General features: G+C 42.5%; 1 non-coding gene across 1 annotated transcript; it reads right to left on the reverse strand.

Annotated features, from left to right (window-relative positions):
• Positions 1–12,960: 12,960 nt before the first annotated feature.
• Positions 12,961–13,033, reverse strand: TRNAK-CUU. Its single transcript has one exon. It is a non-coding gene; the product is annotated as a tRNA-Lys (tRNA).
• Between the last annotated feature and the right edge of the window lie 14,458 nt (positions 13,034–27,491).

A 27,491-nucleotide genomic window follows, 5' to 3' on the forward strand; every position in this document is an offset into this window, starting at 1 on the left:
CTACATTCATAACTGAAATACTAAATTTTAGACAATAGCAAAAAAAAAAACTTTTTTCCTCTCCGAGTTTACAGATCTTTTGGAGTATGAACACTGACCCTGAACTAAGAATCCTTACTCTAAAACATCTGGATTTTAAGAAGAACAATCCATAGAAGGTAGTCACACACCTTCACAGGGTGAGAGAAAGCAGGTATTAAGAATCAGAGCGGGGGCTTCCATGGAGGCTCAGGGGTAAAGAATCTGCCTGCCAATATAAGACAGGGGAGACAGGGGTTCAACCCCTAATCCGGGAAGACCCAACATGCTGCAGAGCACCTAAGTCCCTCTGCCACAACTATCAAGCCTGTGCTCTAGAGTCTGGGACCCACAACTGTGTTGAGCCTGTGTGCTGCAACTACAGAACCCTGCACGCTCTAGAGCCAGTACTCCACCGCAAGAGAAGCCACGACAATGAGAAGCCCACACACCGAAACTAGCGAGTGGCCCCAGCTTGCCACAGCTAGAGAAAAGTCCGCATTGCAATAAAGACCCAGCAGAGGCAAAAATAATTTAAAAGAGAGCAGAAACACCCTTGGTAACCTCTGAAATATTCCATAAAGTTACAAATACATGGGTTTTGTATGACTCAAAGTAATTCTAATGCACATTTAAGTTTGAAAACTCCCTACAACAACAGTTTTTGCAGGTTTCTTGACATCTATGATAATTCCATACATCCATAATAATGAAAGGGAATTCTAAAGTGTTCTTGCTAGCCTTATAGAATTTCACTCCACTTTAGTTTCTATTGTCTCCACTTTAATATAAATTAATAGATGTATTAACTGTGAAAATTAAGGGGCTATTGGGACTTCCCTGGCGGTCCAGTGGTTAAGACTGAACTTTCACTGCAGGGTGCAGGGGTTTGATCCCTGGTCAGGGAACTAGGATCTCCCACATGATCCAGGCATGGCCAAAAAAATAAAGAGCTGTCTTCCACTGGAAATCGGATTCTACCGTTAGCCAAGACATGTTGATCAAAGACAATAAAAACTCAGCTTTCAAACCGTCACAGAATGAGGACCAGGCGCAGCCCTTAGCACATTGTTGTTGCTGCGTGCCATTTCCCCCCTCCCCTCAACCCCGTTACCAGGCAACGGGGGCAACCATTAGTGGTCCTGCTCAGCCATTGGTGGGCTCCGTAGCGGACCCCTCCCCCAAGCGACCCAGTGTTAACGAGCAACCCTTAGTGGGCCCCTTCAGCCAAAGGTTGGCGGAGGAGTGGATCTCAGGCGTGTAGGAGAAGGATTCTGGCCTTCTCCCCGCCTCCGCCGCCCTCCAGCGTTCCTTCCAGTGCACCGGGCCTCAGGCCAGTGGGTAGGCTGGGGGCCCTAGGGAACAGGTGGGGGCAGTATCCTGTGGGGCTCCAGCGGCCTCACCAAGGTCACCGACTGGTCAGCTGAGGCCTTGAGGCAACGGTGAAACTCTCCTCCATCCCTGCCTCTGTAACCTAATGGCCTGGGCAGTCCCCCTGGGTCACCGTCTGTGGGACCTGGCCCCGGCTCTTTGGGTGTGCTATTGTTTGGCCTCACTGCACCTGGCTTCCCGGGTGGCGCTAGCGGTAAAGAACCCGCCTGCCAATGGAAGAGAGGAGTTCAATCCCCGGGTTGGGAAGATCCCCTTGGGAAGAAAGTGGCAACCCACTCCAGTATTCTTGCCTGGAGCATCCCATGGACAGAGGAGCCTGGCGGGCTACAGTCCCCACATCCGCAAAGAAGCCGACGCGACTGAAGCGACTTCGCACAGCAGAGTGCGTGGGGCACACGGACTTGTGTTTTGGTAACAAAATCACTGTTAATCAAATATTATTGCAATTAGTCAAACAACTGCTGTTGTGAAAAGATGACATCAAGACAATGGGACTTATAAGTGGAAACATAATACTACGTTAAAGGTAGCTTTTATTCATTGCTTTACAAGGAATGGCACGGCAAGAGCGCAGTCACATTTCCAAAAGATCTCCACACCAGGCTTTTCGGAAAGCAAACGGATGCCTTCAGGCAACACAAAGCGGACCCAAAAGCTCACCCTGGTTTTCTCCTGTCCCCACCCACCTCTCTAAGATAAAGAGCCGGAAAAGTAGTTGCCAAACGGCGGCGGTAGAAGGGGACGCTGCAACTGCCCTAAAGCAGCGTCTCCCGCGGGGAGCCGGGCACCCGGGCGCAGGCGATCCGGACGGGGTGGCCGTCTCACAGTGCAGTTCTCCAACCCCCAAGCGCGAAGCCCACGCACAGCCACAGCGCGGCGGCTTCACCAAGCCGGACCAGCGAGGAGCTCGAGGCAGCCCTCTAGCTGTCGTCAGCCCACGCAGGGGACCCCGCTCCGGCGCCGCTCCCTCCCTCCTGCACGCCGCATCCCTTACCCACGGCCGCCTTGCCTCCCTACAATAGGGTACTTTCTCCGAGCCCTCTTCCTCAGAGCAGCAACAGACACGGAACCAAGGCTATGCCGTGAGGCAACGACACCCTCTCCCGCTTTAACGCCTGCCTGGGCTTACCGGTGACTCAGAGGGTAAAGCGTGTGCCCGCAATGCGGGAGACCCCGGTTCGATCCCTAGGTCGGGAAGATCTTCTGGAGAAGGGAATGGTACCTCACTCCAGTGTTCTTTCCTGGAGAATCGCATGGACGGGGTCACAAAAGGTCGGACACGACTGAGCGACGTTTTCTTTTTTTAAAACGTTTTTTCATCACAAGGGATTTTTCTCCCAATGACCCACTGAAATAACCCGCAGGAATGCACTTTCCCCGCCCCGCGCAAAGTCCTGTCTGCCATCTCCTGGAGCACAGCCCTTGCTACTCCCAGCCCCCCAAATCTGAAACACCCAGAGCCGGCCTCCCACTCCTGTGTCTGTTACCTAGCCCAAGCTCTTTCTACTCTACTGCAGGACGGGCCAATAAATCAGGAGCCGAATTGTTGGAAGGACGAATAACGATTTTAATCCTGCCCCGGCACCGCCCCCAGGGCACAACGGCATTGGTAGCTCCAAGGAGCTTGAGGCAGGGCAGGGTGGGAAAGGGTGGTGGTCTCTTGCCATCCTCCACCCCCATCCGCAGGACTGCCTGAGGTTATTAAAGACTAAATTTGATTTTGTGTGTTGTTGGGGCTAGGGGAAGGGAAATGATGTCTTACCCGCAGTAAAAGGATGGAAGAGGTCCGATTGCGGAGGCACATGTGCCGTTTGGGACCACAATAACATGGGCTTCGAAATGGCCCAAAAGACAAAGCTGCGTCTGAAGCCTACTTGAATAGCACCCAGAGTAGGTCCCACATTGTTGTTGTTTAGTCGCTAAGCCGTGTCCAACTCTGCGACCCCATGGGCTGCTGCACGCCAGGGCTTCCCTGTCCTTCACTGTCTCCCAGAGTTTGCTCAAACTCGTGTCCATTGAGTCAGTGATGTCATTCCATCATCTTGTTCTCTGTCACCTTCTTCTCCTCCTGTCCTCAATCTTTCCCAGCATCAGGGTCTTTTCTAATGAGTCAGTTCTTCACATCAGGTGGCCAAATTATTGGAGCTTCAGCTTCAGCATCAGTCCTTCCAATGAATATTCAGGGTTGATTTCCTTTAGGATTGACTGGTTTTTTTCTCTTTGCAGTCCAAGAGACTCTCAATTCCTGCGTAGGAAAGCTTTAAGGCTAGCAATCTGACCGAAAAAGGATAGGTAAAGAAGTTTGTATCTAGAAATTTCATTGTTTATCAAGCTCACTGCCAGTTTATTTAGTCTGACAGACGGCCATTTGTCAGGTCCTCCTCCTCCCCTTCTCCACCCTGGATCACACGGAAATGAGAACTAACCGGGAGAAACTAGGCAGGCTTGGGGTTGAGCTATGGCTTTTTGAGTTAGTGGACTTTTGCCCACCTCCAAGAGATGCTAAGGTGAATACCACATTGAAACCACTCGGTGGTGTGGGTAGGGGCTCTGAAGAGCTCTAGTCCTTTTATGTCTCAGCTAAGAGAGAATTCAGGGAGGGGCAAGGTGATAGATAAGAAGAGATTTATTTTGGTGCTGATGAACCTATTTGCAGGGCAGGAATAAAGACACAAATGTATAGAATGGACTTGAGGACACAGTGAGGGAAGGAGATGATGGGATAAATTGAGAGAGTAGCACTGAAATATGTACATTACCATGAGTGCAATAGATAGGTAGTGGGAAGCTGCTATATAACACAGGGACCTCTGCCCGGTGCTCTGTGATGACCTAGAGGAGTAGAATGGAATGGGAGGGAGGTTTAAGAGGGAGGGGATACATGTATATTTATGGCTAATTCACATTGTTGTAGGGCAGAAACCAAAGCAGCATTGTAAAGCAATTATCCTCCAATTAAAAACAAATTTAAGAAATTGAGCTTTTTTCTAAAAAAAGAAGTGATTTATTAGAATAGGAATTTGTGAGGTTTACAAGAGGGTGGATGAGAGGGTGAGAAGCCCCAAGAACTTAGTTGGCTACAGTTTTATAAACAAAGGAAAACTAGGGAGGTGGGCAGGAAAGACCACCTTCTTCCTCATTCTTGAGTAGGCATCATACGTCCATCATCAGTTCTTCTCCAGGTTGGTCAAGGGAGTTTCCTCCCTTGGTCAAGCCAGGACTGTCATCGCACTATGGAAAAATTATTTCAAGTCTCAGTACAGTGAGGGTCTTTACTTTGAAGTGTCACCTTTCCATAAATTATTGTTGTGTGTGTGTGTGTGCAGAGAGTATGTCCTAGAGATCATTAACTTATTGAGCTCACTGGGCAGAATATGGGCCTCATGCCACCATTGTTTTATCGTGCTGGGGCATGTCCCATGCTTCTGATGCATAGTTTTTGTTGCTAAGCCAGCCTGCTTGGTTTTATGGTCAAGAACTGCTTTCTTGAGTAATCATTAATTTACAGGGGTCTCCCATATTTTTTTCTTTACTTACAATCCCCTAGTGGGATTAACTATTTAATCACCTACTATTTGTTCCTTTACTGTGTCCCTATCATTGTTATACTGAGGTCGGGGCTCTGCACGGCCCTATTTGTGCAATTTTCTGTCACCTATTTTCTTTGAGCTATCATTGAAAATACACACAATTTAAATGAATTTCATCTTGCCATACCCCTGTTCCAAAAGTCTGTAATTTACTCAGCTGCAAAATGGGGAGAATAATAGCACCTTTCCATTGATTTACTGTGAAATTGTGTGGAAAGGGCTTCCCAGGTGGCACAGTGGTAAAGAATTTGCCTGCCAATGCAGGAGACACAAGAGAAGCAGATTCAATCCCTGGGTCAGGAAGATCCACTAGAGAAGGAAATGGCAACCTACTCCAGTATTCTTGCCTGGAAAATTCCATGGACAGAGGAGCCTTGTGGGCCACAGTCCATGGGGTTGCAAAGAGCTGGACACTACTGAGCACGCACACACCTTCCTTTCGTGGAAGGGCTTAGTGAGGTACTGAACAGTGAATTGGTGCTCAACTAATGTTAAGGAGGAGAAATCCGAAAGTCCTTAGTTTGGCATTTTAAGTCCCTCCACAAACAGTCCCCAGCCTTCCTCCAGGCTTCATTCTTGTCTCCATGCCTTTTCTAAACCCTCCCTGAACATATTATGCACCCTGTGAATTCCAGACCCCTCTCCATTTATCTGACTCCGAGTTCTCCTTCAATCTTCTTTTAACACAACCCCTTCTTTGACCACAGAAACCCACGAAGAATCCTCACTCCGTGTCTCTGTGCAGCATCTGGTCTGGACTGCTTCTCAGAGTACACAAAAGTGGGGCAAAGTCCTCTTTGTGACCCATCTTTGTGACCACCACAACTCTGAAGTACACTTCTTTTTTTAAATTGTTTTGAATATAATATATTTCAAAATAATCCAGTAATTCAATTTTTAATATAAAAATGAAGATAGTGAAAGGTGCCTTTCATACTTCAGTCCCTTATCTGCCCCTTCCCCATCAAAGGTACTACTCTTATAAGTTGTTTGAGTATCTTAGCACCCACATTGTGTTCTTTCTCCATTTATATTAAAATCAATTTTTTTCCTTTATGTTTTAATTATTCAAGTACTATTTGAATATTTGAGTCATCCATGATGCAACAATTCAGAGATATAAAATACAGGGCAAAACTTGAGTACTCCTTTTATTTTCCCTCATTTACTCTCCCCACCCCCCCCATCATTTTGCATGGACACTTTTCTATGCTCCCTAATTGCTTTTTCTTTTTCTATAAATGGACTATATATATTGTTCTGTGTCTTCTTTTTTAACTTCATGATATGGCTTAGAGGTCACTCCAATTGCATATGTGTCCTTCTCACATTTTTAACTATTCATGACATACTATAGTATAAGTAGATCATATTTATCTAAACTTGGGCTTCCCAGGTGGCGCTAGTGGTAAAGAACCTGCCTGCCAAGGCAGAAGACATAAGAGACAGGGGTTTGATCCCTGGGTGGGGAAGATGCCCTGGAGTAGGAAATGGCAACCCACTCAATATTCTTGCCTGGAGAACCCCATGGACAGAGGAGGCTGATGGGCTACTGTCCATAGGGTCACAAAGAGTCGGACACGGCTGAGGTGACTCAGCTTGCATGCTACGTCAAGGCTGTATATTGTCACCCTGCTTATTTCACTTATATGCAGAGTACATCATGAGAAACGCTGGGCTGGAAGAAGCACAAGCTGGAATCAAGATTGCTGGGAGAAATATCAATAACCTCAGATATGCAGATGACACCACCCTTACAGCAGAAAGTGAAGAGGAACTAAAAATCCTCCTGATGAAAGTGAAAGAGGAGAGTGAAAAAGTTGGCTTAAAGCTTAACATTCAGAAAACTAAGATCATGGCATCTGGTCCCATCACCTCATGGGAAATAGATGGGGAGACAGTGGAAACAGTGTCAGACTTTGTTTTTTGGGGCTCCAAAATCACTGCAGATGGTGACTGCAGCCATGAAATTAAAAGATGCTTACTCCTTGGAAGGAAAGTTATGACCAACCTAGATAGCATGTTAAAAAGCAAAGACATTACTTGGCCAACAAAGGTCCGTCTGGTCAAGGCTATGGTTTTTCCAGTGGTCATGTATGGATATGAGAGTTGGACTGTGAAGAAAGCTGAGCGCTGAAAAATTGATGCTTTTGGACTGTGGTGTTGGAGAAGACTCTTAAGAGTCCCTTGGACTGCAAGGAGATCCAACCAGTCCATCCTAAAGGAGATCAGTCCTGGGTGTTCATTGGAAGGACTGATGCTGAAGCTGAAACTCCAGTACTTTGGCCACCTGATGCGAAGAGCTGACTCATTGGAAAAGACCCTGATGCTGGGAGGGATTGGGGGCAGGAGGAGAAGGGGACGACAGAGGATAAGATGGCTGGATGGCATCACCGACTCGATGGGCATGAGTTTGAGTAAACTCCGGGAGTTGGTGATGGACAAGGAGGCCTGGTGTGCTGCGATTCATGGGGTCGCAGAGTCGGACACGACTGAGCGATTGAACTTAACTGAGCTGAATTGAACCTTAGTTCTGTTGCCAGACATTTAGATTGCTTTCAGTTTTTCACTGATAGAAATGCATGTCTTTCAACCTTAACCTTTGTGCACATTGTTTTTATATTTTTAGGACCTTATTTGTAGAATGACTGAGTCAAAGACTGTGGACATTTTAAACTTATGAAAGCCTTCATCAACTTACATTTCAACCAGCAATTAAAGAGAGAGCTTGTTTTCCCACACCCTTACCATACATAGTATTACCAGTCTGTAAAACCTTGTTTTAATATAAGAGTAAGTCATTTTTGTAAAGGAAGCCAGACACTAAAGACAGTATACTTTAACAATGGTTAGAAATCAGGATAAGTGGTTAACTGGTGAAGAAGAGGAATTGACTAGAAAGGGGCATTAGGGACTTCAGGGTTCTGGGAATATTCTAAAACCTTAACCTGATGTGATTATATAGGTGTTTACAAATGTAAAAATTCATCAAGTTGTACACTTACAAATCATGCAGTTTACCATATCTATGTTTTTAAACAGAGAGTCTTTTAAATTAATTAATTAATTTATTCATTTGGCTGCACCGCATTTTAGTTGCAGCACACAGGATCTTTAGTTGTGGCATATGGGATCCTTAGTTGTGGCATGCAAACTCTTGGTTGTAGCATGTGAGAGCTAGTTTCCTGATGAAAGCTAGAGCCCCCTGCCCCATGCATTGGGAATGTGGTGTCTTAGCCACTGGACCACCAGGGAAGTCCCTATCATGTCTATACCATAAAAAATATATTTAAAATCACTTTATTTTATATTTTATTATGAAAATTTCAAACATACAGGAAAGTAGAAAAAACAATATATTACATATCATCTCAATTCAACAATTGTGAATATTTTCCCATATTTGCCTTATATATACATATCAGTGTTTGTATGTATGTAAGACATCAGGACCTATTACACTTGATTTCTTCAGTATGTACTTCCAAAATAGAAAAGCATTCTCTCCTACATACCACAATACCATTATTATACCCAACACAATTAACAATAACTCCCTAAATTCATATCATTCCCACATCACATTTCCTCACTTGTTCCTAGAATATTTTTATCTCTGTTTGTTTATTGCTTGTTCTTTTAAAATAAGATCCATTAAATGACAAGGTATTGCATTTGGTTGTTAAATTTCTTGTCTTTTCAGATCTAGGCAGGAAGTTCTTAAAGTAGGTGTCCCTGGATACAATTCAAAGGGTCCGTGAACTTGGATGGGGAAAAAAAAAATACATCTTTATTTTCATCAAATTCAAAGTGAAATTTAGTATTTCCTTTGATGATAAATGAAGACAACAAGACTGTGATAATATCACTAGCACCTGTGGCTTTGTCACAATAAAAATGAGATGTTTTGTATCACTTGAGTTCTTGCATGTATTTCAGAAATAGTACTTAGTCATCAATACTTTAAAATTACTGTAGTTATTAGACCTGTTTCTAGATCATATTTGTTGTTCAGTCACTAAGTTGTGTCGGACTTTCAGCAACACCATGGTCTGGAGCCCACCAGGCTCCTCTGTCCATGTGGACTTTCCAGGCAAGAATACTGAGTGTGTTGCCATTTCCTTCTCCAGGGGATCTTCCTGACCCAGGAATCTAACCTACATGTCCTGCATTGGCAGGTGGATTCTTTACCACTGAGCCACCAAAATGAAGCATGTGCTTTACCATAGCATATTTTAAAATATTTTCATAACTGTACGGCAGTATCAGGACTTCCCTGGTGGCTCAGTGGTAAAGAATCCACCTGCCAATGCAGGATATGTAGGTTAGATCCCTGGGTCAGGAAGATCCCCTAGAGAATGAAATGAAAACCCACTCCAATATTCTTATCTGGAAAATCCTATGGACTGAGGAACCTGGAGGGCTACAGTCCATGGGGTGGCAAAGAGTTGGACACCACTCAGCAACCAAGCAAGAAAAACAACAATTTCAATATCATTGTTTTTCTTTATAATCCTATGTTTTTATATTTTATACATTTAAAAGCATTCTGGAAAAACAGTTCATTGGCTTCACTGGACTACCACAGGAGTGAGAGGGGAGACTTTGACACAAAAAACAGTCCACCCACACACATATACTTTATTATTTGTGGTGTTAGTATTGGTTCATGACATTTGCCTTTTGAAGAACCTGATTCTTTTGAATCTCTGACAATCTGCATTTGTCTGTTTACTCATGGGGTTACTGAACTCATTTCTCTTTTCCTATATTTCCTATAAACTTAAGCCACATCTAAAGACTCGATTAGATCTAAGTTGAGTGTGTTTGACAAGAATAATTTATAGGTGATGCTCTGCACTTCTCATTGGAACATATCAGGAGGCACATGATGTCTGGTTGTCTCATTAGTGATGCTAAATTTGATCACTGGGCTAAGGAGGTTAAGATACTTTGATTTTTGCATAATGAGACAGTAAGTGAATGAATAGAAATTTAAAACTATAAACAAAAGTAAAGGGAACTGCACAATGAAACCTGGCGCAGTCCTCTCTGAGCCTCCATAGCTATTAACGCATGGCCAATCTTGTGTCTTTGGTACCCAATTATTCCACCCCTACCAAAATACACACAAATTCCAAATATCATGTCTATTTCATTCCTAAACAAGTAAGTACATATCTCTAAAAAAATAAGGGCTTTTCAAAAATACAATAATACCATTATTGCATTTTAAAATAGCTCCTTAATATCTTCAAGTATCCAGTCAGTGTTCAGATTCCCAGCATTGTCTCACATGATCTTCTGATTCTATGGTGTGTGTCACATTATAATCTTATGGCTGGTTGGTTCAAATCAGGATCCAAACACAGTCCATGCATTTCATTTGATTGAATTCATTCTATCTCTCTCTTTTTCTTGCCATTTACTTGTTGAAGAAACTGGACCACTGAGAATTAGCACATTTTCTTAAAGTGATTTATTTATTGCATAATTAAATATCAAGTCTCCAAGTATTCCATGGGAGAATAAAATGTGTTTAATTTAGTATATCTTTGAAAACATTCTTTTGGTACAAACCATTATAAATCATTAGCCAACATAATAAATCACCAGTCAACAGTAAGAAGAAAATGTTGTTTGAGACTGCGTTCATTTCTAAATGCTACTTCTGAAGGAGCTGTGATCATAATGTCCTCACTTAAAGAGGACATAATGAGCTGAATGTAGGTCTACATCCAAACCACTGTTTTCCTACAGCTTTGAAATTAAAGGAAAGGAAATGAAGATGATCACAACTACTTAATATAAGGTATACTGAAATAAATTTAAAATCAAAATCACCTCCCAAAAGAACACTGATCGTGTTAGTTCCTGGGGCCATCATAACAAAATACCACAAACTGGATGGGTAAATACCAAATGTGGTCTCACAGTTCTGGATGCTAGAAATCCAAGATCAAGGTGTTAGTAGGTTTGGTTCTTTCTGAGGGCCCTGAGGGAGAATCTGTCTCAGGATTTTCCCCTATCTTTTAGTTGTTTGCTGGCAAATTTTGGCATCCCTTGGCTTGTAAACTATCACCCTGATATCTGCCTTTATTTCACACAGCATTCTCCCATGTGTCTAGATGTGCATTTCTGTGGCATGGGGTGTCCATATTTCCCCCTTTTATAAAGACATCAGTCAAATTGGATTAAAAATGCATTCTACTCTGATATGACCTCATCTTAACTAGTTACATCTGTAACAACCCTATTTTCAAATAAGGTCACATTCTGAAGTACTAGGGGTTAAAACTCCAGCATATGAATATCGGGAGGACTCAAACTCAACCCATAACAATGATCTTCAATTTAAAAAATGGATGCATATTTTAAAGTAAATATATCTTCATTGACTTCCTCATCAGTTTACTAGTTTGCTTTTTCTCTGGCCAAGTTGCCTTTTTAAAAATTCTACTTCACCTCCCATCACCTAGAGATTAAATATTCCTTTGTAATAACAGGAGTATTTAGGGATCTTCATTTTTGATTGTGAAATTTTCCATGTGTTTCTTCCAAAGCCTGAAACTGTATCTTGAATTAATGATGATAACATATGGTCATTGTGGAAAATGTTTGAGAATTGCAGGGAATGATGGAAAATATTTAAGACAAGAAAAGAATTTTCAGCTGTGAACATAAAAGCAAAGTTTTGACCTAAGAAATTGAGTTCTTTTAGGGAAACATATTAATGAAAAGATAATTACTTGCTTTGAGGGTTTTTTTTTTTTTTGAGTTATAGTTGATTTACAGTGTTGTGTTAATTTCTGCTATACAGAAAATTGATTCAGTTATACATACATATATATGTATATACACACATATATATGTACACATGCTTCCCTGGTGGCTCAGATGGTAAAGAATCTGCCTGCAAGGCAGGATCCCTGGGTCAGGAAGATCCCCTGGGGAAAGAAATGGGAACCCACTCCAGTATTCTTTCCTGCCTGGAGAATTCCATGGACAAAGGAGCCTGGTGCCTCAGGTCATGGGGTCACAAAGAGTCCGACTGAGCGACTATCACTCAGCACTCAAACAGACATGTATATTTACCTGCTTTTTTTGACTATTTTCCATTATGGTTTATCACAGGATATTAAACAAGATATGAGACTCCAAAATTGCTGCAGTTTGGATCACTAACTTAGGGAAAAAAAGATTAAGAAAGTCCTGTGTCTGTCCACAATAGCTACCTGATTAACTAATCACTAAAACAATCTTATTACAGTGGTTTCAGTGAAGCTGCTCAGTCCTGTCTGACTCTTTGCAACCCCATGGACTATAGCCTACCAGGCTCCTCAAGGGCACTGGAGTGGGTTGCCATTTCCTTCTCCAGAGGATCTTCCCAACCCAGGGATCAAACCTGGGTCTCCCACACTGGGGGCAGGCACTTTACTATCTGAGCCACCAGGGAAGCCACAGTGGTTTAAATAGCCCATTAAAACCACAAGCCCTTCCCAGAGGTCAAAGTAAATTAATTTACTTAGAGGAATTCAAGGATGCGAAATTAACATGCATAGAAAACCCTGTGGATCAAAGCTGATGTCCAAACTAATTTTCTAGTATGACAGAGCATAAAGTTAAAACTATGCATTTCAAACATTTTGACAGAGATCACTTCAGCAATATTTATGAACCCTACAATTTCATTAATTTTTCATGTCCTCTGTCTCTTAACCTTTGGCATTCCACTGCCTTTCAAATAAACCACTCAGTAACAAATATTTCCCTACACATATACTCTTTAAGTGTGTATTTATAATCTGAAATTGTTTTCTAGTTTTATTGTTCCCTTTTTTAACTTGTTCAGTCTTAGTAGTTTTTAATGTATTGTTTGAAAACAAGAACCTCTGGATTAAGGTCAGTTCTTACGGATGGTAAGAACTGCTAGCATGTTGGAAAAAGGTCTTAAGCCAACCGCCCAACGTGGGGCTCGAACCCACGACCCTGGGATTAAGAGTCCCATGCTCTACCGACTGAGCTAGCCAGGCAGTCGCAGAGTTAGGTTTTTCTTCGGTCCTTTCAAAAATATCAAGATTATTTTAACCTGTTTCAAGACATATTTTGCGTTTAATTTGTTTTTTTCATAAATTTTTCGGTGAAGTTTTCTTTTCTTTTTTTTTTTAAACTACTCTCAAAACCGTGTTTCATTTCTGATTGTGTGCACGGAAACTTTTACTATTTAAAAAAGTATATAAACGGCCCTCTAGCGGTCAGCGTTGGAGGGGACTGATGCAAACGACCCCGAAGCGGAAGTGAGCGTAGGGTGTCTGATGTTTATCCCGGGGATCTCTGCTGGCAGAGCGCTCACCCCTGCAGCTCGGGGACCCAGAATGTCCTCGACACCTCCGTGGCCAGACACAAGAGCTGGCTCGGAGGAACGTCCTGCGTACCTTCCAGAGAAAATCAGAAAAAAAGCACAGCAGTAGAGTGGGCTGGCCTCTCACGGCCCCCCGTGGCTTTGAGGTATCTGTGGCACGAAGGTGGTTCAACAAACTATGCCCCATTGTTCACATAATAGACGATGTAAAAGCTAACGTAGTCTCAGAAATTAATTGAATTAGTTATGGCGTTTGCTCACACACAACTAAAAGGTGAAGACATTTGTCCTTCAGTATGATAGCACCTCTGTGTGGGAAGGGCCCATTACTGCAAACCTCTCCCCACTAAAACGAAAAGAATTAAAGATTTATTCTGCTTTTCTAGTAGTACCCAGAGTCCCAGTTGATGAGGGAGTGCTCTTCTTTCTAGGGAAGGGAGAAAATGTAGGATTAGAAAAAGCAGAAATCTGCAAACCCTTGTAAAGGTTTATCCATCAAGGTTAAATGGTTGGGTCTACATGGGTTACCTTCTAGAGGCAGGGGGGCCAATCTAATTGTTAACATGGAGATATCAGACTGTCACCACTCTGAGGAAGTAATCTTGAGTTTTGCTAGTGGTCTACTAACCTTCAGCAAGATTGTGTCTTCAGTGGTGATATAATCTGAAGGACACAAGATCAATGGTAATTATTTATTCTAGCCAAAAAATGTTTTACCTGGATCTATCAACCCCAGCTTCCCAGGTGGCTCAGTGGGTAAAGAATCTGCCTGCAATGCAGAAGAAGCAGGATGGGGAGGGGCATGGTTCGATCTGTGGATTTGAAAGATCCCCTGGAGGAGAGCTTGGCAACCCATTTCAGTATTCTTGCCTGGAGAATCCCATGGACAGAGGAGCCTGCTGGGCTACAGGCCTTAGGGTTACAAACAGTTGGACACAACTGAAGCGACTGAGCACACAGGCACATCAACCGTTAGATATTAATTCCAATTTACAGGAAATAAAGAGAGTTGAGGAACCAGACAAATGACAGCATAAAGAAACAGAAGCACAAAATCAGAAAGTGGGAAATTTCCCATAACAACCCGCCTGGTGTGTTCAACAAGTAAGTGTTGTATTTTTAAAAATGACTTTTGCTATGTTAAAAGAAATACAGTGGCTACAAATAATCAGAGGCAATAGGTAATTCTGGATTGGGTACCATCCTGTACTGTGTATGTGTTTCATTTTTTTAATTATAGTAAAATAAACATAAAATTACTATTTTAACCATTTTTAAATGTACAGTTCAGTGGCATTCATATATTCACATTGTTGTGCAACCATCACCACCATCCTACTCCAGGACTATTTCATCTTCCCAGATTGAAACTCTGTCCCCATTAAACAATTCCCCATTCTTCCCTCAGCCCCTGGTAACCACCATTCTACTTTTTGTCTCTATAATTTTTTTTCTTTTATTTTGACTGCGATGGGTCTTGGTTGCAGCACATGGGATCTTCCAGTTTCAACATGTAGGATCTTTAGTTATGGCATGTGGGAATCTGCTTCTCTGACTAGAGATTGAACCAAGGCACCCTGCACCAGGAGCCCAGGGGCTGAGCCACTGGATCACTGGTAAGTTCCTTGTCTATAAATTTGATTACTCTTATGTGCCACATGTAAGTGGAATCATACAATATTTTATCTTTTTGTGTCTAGCTTATTTCACTTAGCATAATGTTTTCAAAGTTCATCCATGTTGCAGCGTATATCAGAATTTCCTTTTTTGTTAAGACTGAATAAATATTGCATCTCATGAATATACCACATTTTGCTTATCCATTCATCAGTTGATGGGCATTTGGGCATTACTCACAAAAGGCAAACTTTTGTGAGTAATGCTGCTCTGAATATTGGTGTACAAATATCTGTTTAATTCTCTGCTTTCAGTTCTTTGGGGTGTATATCCAGAAATGAAGTTGTAGGCTCATATAGAAATTCTGGGCTTCCCTGATGGCTCAGATGGTAAAGAATTTGCGAGAGCCCCTTATTCAATCCCTGGGCCCCTTATTCAATCCCTGGAGAAGGCAATAGCAACCCACTCCAATATTCTTGTCTGGAGAATTCCATGGAGAGAGGAGCCTGGTGGGCTGCAGTTGTATGTGTAATTTCTTTAGGAAGTTCCTATGGAATTTTAATCTTTACATAAGTCACCTCTTTAATGTGGGCCTCTGTTTCTTCATCTACAAAATACAGGGAGGTGGGAAGACAAGGGATGAGAGCGAGAGAGGAAGGGCTAGAAAGGGGAGAACTTAAAGAGGTCTCCAAGGAGCTCTTGAATTCATGACCACCTAGATCTCTGGACAAAAGTGCTGGTCGCTTCCCTTGAGTCTCACTAAGTGAGTGGCAGAAGCAAAGCTTTTCTTATTCTGAAGAGACACAACTTGATTTCCATTAGATGTTGGGCTTGGGGATCCTCTAGGTAGAGGATGGAGGATGTGTGACCAAGGCTTCGAAGGCTGGTGGCACTGCTGGGGCCCCTCATCTCAACCTACCATTTCCTTTTCTATTCCCTCCACTTCTCAGCTTACCTGCTTGTGTTCAGAGAGAACAGGGGTGAAGCCAGGGTCTAGGCCAGCCTGAAACACAAAAACACTTGAAATTTTAATTAGGAAATTTCCTTGAGAGGAACTGTACCATCTTCCACTGTCACCATGGTGATGGCTGAAATGAGCACTCTGAAGACCCTGGTATTCCCTTCTCCTTCCTGCCTCCTTCTGGGCACCAGCCAGAGCTAAACCACCCTCCTCATGGTCTGGGGAGATCTTTGCAGCCAGCACGATCCTTCTGCTCTTTCTATTAGATCTCTCCAGTGTTGTACACTGCCTCAGGATGAAGCCCAAAGTGCAAACTCCTTAATGAAGCCTGTCTGGTCTTACCTGATCTTGCTTCAACCTATCTCTCTGGCCCACCCCCACCTGTACTAAATTTTATAGCCACTCTGTGCTAGAAAGACAAAGCCATGGACTTTCAGACTTCCAGGATGCCAAGTGCACTTCTAAATATTTAAGTTGCAATAGAAATGTTTGCTTTTGCCATTTTGTCAGTGTGTTTAGTGATAGAATATACAACTTCATTTGGAGTAAAGGTCAAAGGTCTGAGTGAAGTGAAGTTAAAGTTGCTCAGTCATGTCCGACTCTTTGAGACCCCATGAATTGTATAGTCCATAGAATTCTCCAGGCCAGAATACTGGAGTGGGTAGCCCTTTCCCTTCTCCAGGGGATCTTCCCAACCTGGGGATCTAATCCAGGTCTCCCGCATTGCAGGTGGATTCTTTACTAACTGAGCAATGTCTCAAATGCCCCCAAAGAATAGAAGACCTGGAGCAGTGGGACTTCCTGCTGCCCGCTGTGTAAGGCTCTGGTTCTCACCCTTGATTCGCTCTGTATCATGAGGCGTCTCTTTCCTACTCTGGGCCCCAAATTCTTCACCTACATAACGAGACACATGAGGACCTTGCAGGGCTCTGTCTCCTCTGGTGTCCTGTGCTTCTTTGGCCTTTCCTGAGACTAGCTGGTAGACTCTGGACAGATTCCCATGCCCTTCCCACTCAGGTCCCAAATGACATTCCTGCACATTGAAAGGACAGAAAGGAAATTGTGAGCCCGTGTGCTCACAATGGTGCCTTTGTACCCAGCATAGCCTCTTTGTTCTTTTCAGCTCAATCTCCCAGTCTTCCAGATCAATATCCATTCCCCAGCCCTGAAAGTGGTGGGCAACAGGGCTTGTGGAGGCTGTGGAAGGAAGCCAAGAGTATTTAGCAAGCACTTAATACTAATAACTGCCAATTGTAGAGTCTCCGCTCTGTGAAGTATCTCCACAGCCTCAAAGGACCTTCAGATGGGTTAAATGACTCGTCTAAGACCACACAGCCTATAGAAGAGCTGGGCTTGACATATCCCTGTCAGGCTGGTGCTGGGGCACCTTCAAGACCCCCAATGCCATAACCGCTTTCTCATGTACCCCTTCTCCTTTTCCATGACACAGGCACTTTCCAACATACTGTATATGTATTAATTCATTTCAGCCTCATAACAGTCCTGGGAGGAAAGTGGTATTGTTCTTATCATCATAACGTTAAGGAAACTGAGACACAGTGAAGTAACCTGCTCAAGGACACGCAGTTAATGAATCTGTATGTTCTGGCCGCTCAAGATGGCTGTTCTCTTGCTTTCTGTACACCCCCTGCCTGACCAGTCCCTGCTTTTACTCTCTTGACTACCCAATCCTCTTAATCACAGGGCTTAATCAGTAGCTGCCAATGTGCTTGCCCCCTGCCCCAGCTGCTGGTTTCCCTGGAAACTGATAAGCCAACCTGTCAATCCCCCTTCACCCATACAGGATAGCCTCCTTCTTCCCAGGAGTAACGAAGATGACTGCCACATCCTACCTGCCATACAAGGTGGCAGTTTTGCTCCAGGACCCTTTTTTTTTTTTTTTGCTTAAGGTATGTAAGATTCCATATAGTTGATGTCTGTGTTACTGTCTACAGACTTTCTGCGGTCTTGCAGTTGGGCAGTTATAAGACTTGCAGGCATGTTGGGAGCAGCGTAACAAATCATAGAGCTGGAACTTGGATAAAGTAGTCTAGCCACACCCACGCTTTGGTTATTATGCACCAGTCAGGTAACAAGTTTTAAATCTGAACTTTCATTTTCTGGAACTTTTGAAGCATTTCTTGATTGGTTGAAAAAGACTTATAGTTGAAAGAAGTTTGATGCTACAGGGCCTGGCAGATGAGTGGAGGGGCCAAGGCTGCCTGTGAGACAAGAGGTCTGATCTACAAGGGCAGCCACTGATGGGCATGCAGAACCACCAGCTCTTCTGAGTTTATTTAGAAAGGAACCAGAAATTTGAATTTTAAGCAAAAATTCCTGTTTTTTAGATGTTGACACCTAACTGTTTTTTAAATGCCAAAACATACCGGCTGAAAAAAACCCACCCATGGGTTACTTGTAACGTGCTGGCTGCCACATTTCACCTCTGGAGTAGACTGAGTCAGTCCCTCCCACCATCTGAGGCATGATGGGGAGTAACTCCTGCCACCAAGGGTGACAGCGGATGCCCCCATGCCTCTCCACCGAAGATATCCCCTCCTGGGCCAGAACCCCCCCCTCACCCTAAGACCCCCAATCGGCACCTGATCTGGTGGGTCAGACCAGGATGGCAGGCTCAGTTTGAACATTTCTTACCCAGAGACTGTCCTCTGTTTTCCTAGGACCGCAGCTGTGGAGGGAGGGGCTGCTCCAGCCATGCCATTTTTCAGTTTTGCCACACACAGTGGGCACAGGAGAAGCCTGTACTTTCTTGGGGGTGGGGGGCAGGTCACTGGCGTGTATGTACCTTTGACCTTCTTTTGGGAGGCAATTCATTGCATGGAGCCTTAGAGCTGGAAGTCGCCCAATTGCTTATTTATGAAGTAGGAAATAGGTCCCCACAGGGCCATTTTAAAACCTCAGACTTGAACAGATATTTGTACTGTTCATAGTAGTGTTCATAGCAGCGCTGTTCACAATAGCCATAAGATGGAAACAATTTAATTGCCTAGCAGCAGATCAGTGGATAAACAAGATAGAGTATATGCATACAATGCAACAGTATTCAATCATAAAAAGGAATGTAATTTTGACATATGCTACAACATAGATGGATCTTAAAAATTATGCTGAGTGAAATAAGCCAAACACAGAAGCAGCACTGTAAGTATCTTATGCTTCCACTTTACATGAGGTACCTGGAACAGTCAAATTCACAGAGGCAAAGTAGAATAGAGGTGGTCAGGGGCTGGGGAAAGCAAGGAAGGGAGAGGTGTCATTAAATGAGTATGGTGTTTTGGTTGGGGATGATGAAGAAGTTTCAGGTACAGACAGTTGTGACAGTTATATAACACTGTGAAGGTAGTTATTGCCACTTAATTGGATACTTACAAGTGGTGATAAACATTATATTTTACCACAACAAAAAATATCTGAAGCCTCATTACACTTATTATTGGAGTCCCCATCCCAATACTGTATCAAACATAATGACATTTTAAAAAACTGTATGAATTGAGGAAGGCAAGGTTTTCTGCTTTTTGGCTATGTTGCACTAGCTTGTGGCGGACCAACTGTCTTACCAAGATCTACTAGGAAAGCTGGAAACAGTAAAAAAGCAGTTGCGACAGAAGACAGAATAGTGATTACATTTTGGGAAAGCAGTCATGGAAAAGGGTGTGAGAGGGCCTCCAGGGATGCTGGTCATGGTCTTTTTCTTATTTACCTGAGTTACCTGAGTTCTTAATTAACTGAGTGTGTTCACTTTGTGAAAATTTGAGTTAAATATTTACAATGTTTGTGCTTTCTCAAGTATTAACGTTATGCTTCAATACAAAAGTTTATAAAAATCCTACCTGAGTTGTACTCAATTGCATTCCCTCATAACTTCTTTTTTTTTTTTAAAGCATTCTTGCAAACTCATGCATTCCCTCATAGTTCTTTTCTTTTAAGCATTCTTGGACTATGTCTAAAGTAAAAAATGTCCCTGGTCTGGAGGAGGGATGGAGAGTACCCACATTTCTCCCAGAAAGTTTGACTGAGCAGATCCAGGACTAGAATTCAGAGGTCCCTCATGCAAATGCACTTTCCTCTTTTAAAAATTTTATTTTATTGAAGTATAGTTGATGTACAGTGTTGTATTAATTTCTTATGTACAACAAAGTGATATAGTATTTTATATATATATATATATATAGCTCTTTTTCATATTCGTCTTCATCATGGCTTATCATTGGATAGTGAATATAGTTTCCTGTGCTATACTGGAGAACCTTATTGCTTACCCATTCTATATATAATAGTTTGCATGTGTTAATCCCAAGCTCCCCATCCTTCCCTCTCTCACTACCTCTCCCCCTGGCAACCACAAATCTGTTCGCTATGTCTGTGAGTCTGTTTCTGTTTTGTAGACAGATTTATTTGTGTTGTATGTTAGATTCTACATATAAATGATGTATATAGTGCTTATCTTTCTCTTTCTGATTTACTTAGCTTAGTATGATCATTTCTAGGTCCATCCACCTTGCTGCAAATAACATTATTTCATTCTTTTTTATGACTGAGTAATATTCCATTGTGTATACCACATCTTACCCATTCATCTGTGGATGGACGTTTAGATTGTTTCCATGTCTTGAAGTAAATTGAACATAGAAATACACATATCTTTTCAATTTTTTTTCTGGATATATGCCCAGGAGTGGAATTACTGGATCATATGGCAACTCTGTTTTTAGTTTTTTGAGGAAGCTCCATACTGTTTTCCATAGTGGCTACACCAATTTATATTCCCACCAACATTGTAGGAGAGTTCCCTTTTCTCTACATCCGCTCTAGCATTTGTTATTTGTAGACTTTTAAATGATGACCATTCTGACCAGTGTGAGGTGGTACCTCACTGTAGTTTTGATTTGCACTTCTCTAATAATTAGTGATGATGAGCAAACTTCGCATATGCCTATTGGCCATCTGTATGTCTTCTTTGGATAAAAGTTTGTTTAGATCTTCTGCCCATTTTTCACTTGGATTTTTTGAGGTTTTTTTTTTTTTTTTGTTATTGAGCTGTATGACCTGTTTGTATGTTTTGGAAATTGAACCTTATTGGCCACATCATTTGCAGATATTTTCTCCCAGTCTGTAGGTTGTCTTTTCATTTTGTTTATGGTTTCCTTTGCTGTGCAAAAGCAAGCATTTGCTTATTTTTGCTTTTAATTCTGTTGCCTTGGGAGATTGACCTAAGAAAACAGTGGTCTCATTTGCTTATTTTTGCTTTTAATTCTGTTGCCTTGGGAGATTGACTTAAGAAAACAGTGGTACAATTTATGTCAGAGGATGTTTTGCCTATGTTTTCTTCTAGGAGTTTTATGGTGTCATGCCTTATATTTAGGTCTTTTAGCCATTTTGAGTTTATTTTTGTGTATGGTGTCAGGGTGTGTTCTAACATCATAGATTTGTATGCAGCTGTCCAACTTGTCCAGCAGCATTTGCTGAAGAGACTATCTTTTCCCAATTGTATATTCTTGCCTCCTGTATCGAAAATTAATTGACCATAGCTATGTGGGTTTATTTATGGGCTCTCTATTCTGTTCCATTGATCCATATATCCGTTTTTGTTCCAATACCATGCTGTTTTGGTTGCTGTAGCTTTGCAATATTGTCTGAAGTCTGGGAGAGTTGTGCCTCCCGCTTTGTTCATTTTCCTTAGGATTGCCTTGGCAATTCTGAGTCTCTTATGGTTCCAGACAAATTTTATGATATTTTGTTCTAGTTCTGTGAAAAATGCTATAGGTAATTTCTTTTTCATAATCTTCACTCTTTATTTATTTATGTTTGTCTGTGGCACGCAGCATGTGAGATCTTAGTTATCTGACCAGGGATGGAACCCATGCTCCGTGCAGTGAAAGCACAGAATCTTAACCACTAGACTACCAAGGAAGTCCCCCATGTCACAGGTAATTTGATAATGATTGCATTAAATCTAATATTGGTTTGGGTAGTAGATTGGCCATTTTAACTATTTTTCCAATCCAAGAGTGTGGGGAATCTTTCCATTTCTTTGAATCATCATCAGTTTCCTTTATTAATGTTTTGTAGCTCTTAGCATATTTGTTTCACCTCCTTGATGAGGCTTATTTCTAACTATATTATTTTTGATGCAATTTTAAAAGGAATTATTTGTTTACATTCCTTTTCTGATACTTTCATGTTAGTGTAAAGAAAAGGAACCAATTTCTATAGGTTAATCTTGTATCCTGCTACCTTTCTGAATTCATTTATCAATTCTAATAGTTTTGGTGGACAAAGTCTTTAAGGTTTTCTATATATAGTATCATGTCATCTGCATATAATGACTAGCAAATGCACTTTCCACCACACTCTATCATCTCTCCCAAGAGCAGCAGGGTTGAGTATGGCAAACATAGCAATGCTAGCACAATTCAGGGACAAGAGCAGACAGACTTGGGCTACCATCCTCCCTGCCCCCAAACAATTTTGCTCTGTGCTCTTCCTCTACTCACGTCCCCTCTAACACCCAAAGTATCCTAATATCTACAGCTTATTTAGTTACTTAAATATTCATTGATCTACTATATGTTAAATACTATGCTGAAAAATAGAAATCTATTTCCACTGGCAATAAAGTAGAGTGGATAGCCTGAAAAAAAATCCCTTTGCTCCTAAACTCTAACAATGCTGGAATATATATCGTCTTAAATTTATGGCTAAGTTGGGGCAGCAAAGCCTAAGGCCAAGGCAAAGTGTAGCCAAGTAACAAGACAGGACCCTTCAAAATATCATACCCTTAGTAAAAGGTAGATGAGAAAAATCTAGCCTGCAAAGGTAGAGAGCAAGGGAATATGCTTTTAATCTTAACCCTGGGCTGAGTGATGGAAGATCACCTCTTGAGAATTCATAATGATAGTATGACTTTCCCCATAGTTTTGGGGCCTAAAGTATATACTTCATATGTTAAACATGTGATACAAAACAATCCAAGGTGTATTTTAATTTTAACTGGCAGAGCAAACACAAATCTCTCTGGAGAAGAGCACCTTCAGTCGAGATTTCAACATATTCCTACATGTGAAGTGTCTCTGAAATATGCTCACAGTCATAAATGACATAATACAGGATATAAAAAGGAACCTTAAGTAAAACTCGAGACACAAATAATAAAATTATGCCTACAAATACTTATAAACTATATAATTACACAAGCTATACAATAATTGTGTTTAGGATGTTTGAAGAAATAAAAAACATACTTGAAAGTATGAGTGAAGAACAAAAGACTATCAAAAATGTTCAGGCAAGTTGAGAAAATAAAAAATAGAACATCTATAAAAGATAAAAAATAAATTAAAAAATTTCAAAGTCAATGAGGAGTTAAAACAGCAGATTAAACACAGCTAAATAGAGAATGAGTGAACTGGAAGATAGGTCTGAAGAAATTATCCAGAATATAGCTCAAAGAGAAAAACAATAGAAAATATAATAAAGAGATCATGAAATAGGGAGGATAGAGAGTGAGAAGGGATAACCTGATCAGAGTTCCAGAAGATGTAAAGAGAAAATGGGAGAGAAGCAATATGTGAAGAAATCATACAAGAATTTTTCAGAATGTGTTACAGACTTATAGACACGAATCCTCAAGTTTAGGAAGCAGAATGTATACCAAAGAGATAAAAGAAACCTGTACCTAGACATATTTTATTAAAACTGCAGAACATAAAAGAGGTCCTAAATTGTATTCATACCACTAAAAGAAAAAGCTGAAATGAGAAAAAATAACTATATGCAAATGAAAAAAGGAAATTAAAACAGAAAAAAAAAACATGATAAAAAAGAAAATGATAAAGCATAAGATAGAAATATATGCAACTTTATTACTTTATTATGATAACTAAATTAGTAAGGGGAAAGACAAAGTTTTCAGGTTGGATTAAAAATAAAACAAAATCCAGTCATGGTTGTTTACAAGAGGTATAGCTGAAATAGGCTCAAAAATGATACAGCGGGTAAATACTAACTAAAAACTGGCAAATCCATATTAAAACCAGAAAGGGAAAAAAAGACTGTAAGAAGTAAAAAGATTACCAGGTATTAGGGATTTAGTGATTAAACAAACAAGCCATCATCCTATGGGTATTTGAACATAGTAGGAGAGACCTGTAATAGACACACATGAGAGGAAGGAAAAAAGAGAAAGAAGGAAAAAGAGAGAAAATAGAAAGAAAAGAGAAAAAGTCAGCACCATTTTGAAAAAGCACGAAGAACTCTAAGAGCAAATGTGGCAGGGACATCCACTTTAGATCAGAGGTCAGGGAAGAACTTGTTGAAGAGGCACCATTCCAACTGACACCTGAAGGCTGCTAGCCAGGGCATGGGTTGGAGGCAGAGTATCTCGAAGAGACAGAGTTAATTCCAAGAATGAAACCTCTGAGCACAAGAGAACTAATTATTGGAGAAGACTGATTATTGGAAAAAGATTAAAGTGGCTGAGGTCTATGAGTGGAGGATGGATAATCCCTTTCTTTCCCAACAAAACCACTGATCGTCATCAACCAACCTTTGACGTTCTGGGAGTTGAAAGCCCAACCTTTTCATTTGGAACAGTGGTGAGAAGTCAAACACCAGAGCTCACCCAGGGGAGCCTGCTCTGGAGATAGGTCAACCTACTAGTCCCCAGGACTGCAGAGGCCCTGAGTTGCTCATTTGTCCAAATCATCCCTGCCATCCGGACCTTGAACATCTTGAGCTGTCTGCCCAAGTCAACCCTGCAGGTACCTTGGAGATGCAGGCTTGTCTGGCTTACTTCATCAGGCAGAGTAGCCTCAGTCTGCAGGCCAGTTTGTTTTGATGAAAGGTGCCAGGTTTCTTGGCTGCTTTCAGGGAGGAGCTGGATTGAAAGAGAAATCTGCTACACTGAAAGGAGGAAATCAGGGTTGGGACCCCAAGAAGATAGACGGACATTCTGGCCCTCAACCCTTCTTCTTTTCCTTAGGACTGTGTTCCTGGGGGGCCAGCCAGCAGACCAGTGAATATCCATCTGGGGCCAGGCCCTTCTCCTGAAAGAGAATGGCAAGGGTCAAACTCCTCATCTGATGTCAGGACCCTCCCCCATGTATTAATTCATTAAACACACATTCATTCAATGCCACATTTATTCATGCCTACTGTGTACCTAGCATGATTAGGTCCAAAAAACTAGACTCAAAATTAAGAGCTAGATAGAGCCTTGGAGCCTCTCACCTTCTTATCCCATGGATAGGGAGCCAGAGAGACCTGGAGAGAAAAGGGCCTTGATTTTCCCACACAGCAAATGAAGAGAAGATTTGGGACATGGTGCAGGCCAGTGCCCTTTCTCCCAGTCCTAACCCTTCTATGCATTCTAGCCGTGTCCAAAATCCTCCCTTGTTTTATAATTGTAGCTATCTATGTGGAAAATACCGTTCAGAACTTCAACTCTATTCTGATAATTTAAGGAGAAAAGATGCTCTGAAAAACCATGCTCTGCATGGAAACTGATAAATATTTAACAGTAGATCTGAGTTCTGGACTGACTGGCGCCCTGAGAGAGAAATCTTAAATTTTTATCCACAGGGAATCCCTGTCTTCACTGACCCCTAGCTTGTTCCCCTAAACCTTGGAGGAAGGGATAGACCTGACCCAGACCCATTAGGGGCCTCAAGTGATAACAGCAATCTTTTATTGAGTGCTTATTAGGCAATTTCTAGTCCTTTCTCAGAGCCACTCAGAAAGGAGATAAGGATTTCCCTCATATAGGGAAATCAGGGCTCAGAAAGATACAGGGATTTGCTCAAGGTCACACAGACAGTTAGAGACAAAGCTGCCCAGATCCTCCCCCACAAACCAGAAAGCAACAGAAAGACATGCCAGCACATTGCTGAACAGAGTCTCTCAAAATACTTGCCATGTGAACTCTGGCATTTATCAAAAGAAATGTTTATAGAGATCAAAGTTAAACAGCTCCAAGAGAGCTCTTCAAGTGTCTTTTGTACAACAGAGCAAAGAAGTCAAAGACTGACCATGCTGGAGATGCAGGCAAAATGATCAGGGCAAGCAGGGCCTGGGCAGCATTAGAGTCCCAGCCACCTTCGGCCCCCTGCACCCACCCCACTCCCAGGCTGAACTATATTGGTCCTGAGAGGTCCAAGTGACTGACTGCATCAGGTATCTTTGCTTCCTTTTTTCCCCTAGAACCTCTCTGGCAGACTTCTAGACAGGGATGAGAGAGAAGCCATGACCCATGGGGGTTAGGGTGATCACCATTCAGGTTTACCTACACATAACACTGCAAGTCCCAGCTGCTGGGAAACCAGTCTCAGGCAAATGGTTGCTCACCCTGTGTTGGAGAGGCCTGCCTTCCTCCTGACACCTTGTCAGATTGAGAAAGCCAGGCTGTGACATGGGCTCCCCACATGACCCGTGGCTGCTTCTTTCTGGACCTCAATTTCCTCATCTCTAAAACAGGGGCTTGGCCAGGACCTTGGAGGAGGGTGCTTCTAGCTTACACATTCCTTGGTTTATGAATCTGTGTCTCACTGAGGTCCCCATTTTGCCACCTCCTTAGGGCAGTGCTAAGAAACCAAGTATAATAGCCCAAGGGGACCAACCGCATTGGATTCCTGCAGGAGTGAGGCTTTCCACCTCACGCCCCTCGCCTGTCCCTCCCCCACACCCTAGCTTTGTCCTTTCATCAAGTGTTTCAATTAGGAGGTGATTATTCATCCTAACTACAGCAGAAGGGCATTTAAAATGGAGCCCACTCCACCCTTGGGGAACTGAAAGTAGGTTTACAGATTCCTGTTTACTTGACATTTTAATCAGCAAGCTGAGAGCAGAGAAACTTTAAGTGAAAGGGTCAAGAGTCATGGCCACACACATTTCCATTTCAGCAAGAAATCTTCCAGCACCCACTCCAGGCCAGAGGCTATTGTGAGGGCGACACAATAGAGATCAAATAGAGGATCAGAGAATCAAGGTCCCTGGCTCGGAAGAGCACCTGCTCAGCCCAGGGATGGGGTTGTACTCATAAGGGGCTGAACATGGGGTGCCCTGTGGCAGGTGCCATGAGCGTCCCCAGGAAGCAGGGGAAGCCGAAACAGATGGTGGTTGGATGGCATGACTTTATCAGCACAAACCTCCTGTAACTGAGGGACTGGAAACATTCAATAAGGCCCAAGCTGCTGTTTGTGGTTCTGGAGTGCCTTAAGAGAGGCGGCTGAAAATGCTTTGAGAGCTGGGGGAGGGCAGGAAAGGGAAAGGGGATTCAGCCTCAGACGCTGAGAGGCCAGGCGGGTGGCAGCCAGGCCAGCAGAGCAGCACAACATGGAATAAGCAGGGACTGTGGGTCACAGGCCAGTGCCCCGTCTAGCGGGCCTGCCCCCCACCCCCCCACTGCCAGGCAGAGGGGACCGCGTGAGTGGACCTGTGCAGGGTCCAGAGAAGGCCAGAGGGAGAGCCCACGGTGCAGGCACAAGAAGATCCTGGGCTTCGCCTTAAGTTCCTGCTTCTCCTACTGGAGTTC

Source organism: Cervus elaphus, chromosome 13 (genome assembly GCF_910594005.1).
Source record: "Cervus elaphus chromosome 13, mCerEla1.1, whole genome shotgun sequence".
Taxonomy (NCBI): domain Eukaryota; kingdom Metazoa; phylum Chordata; class Mammalia; order Artiodactyla; family Cervidae; genus Cervus; species Cervus elaphus.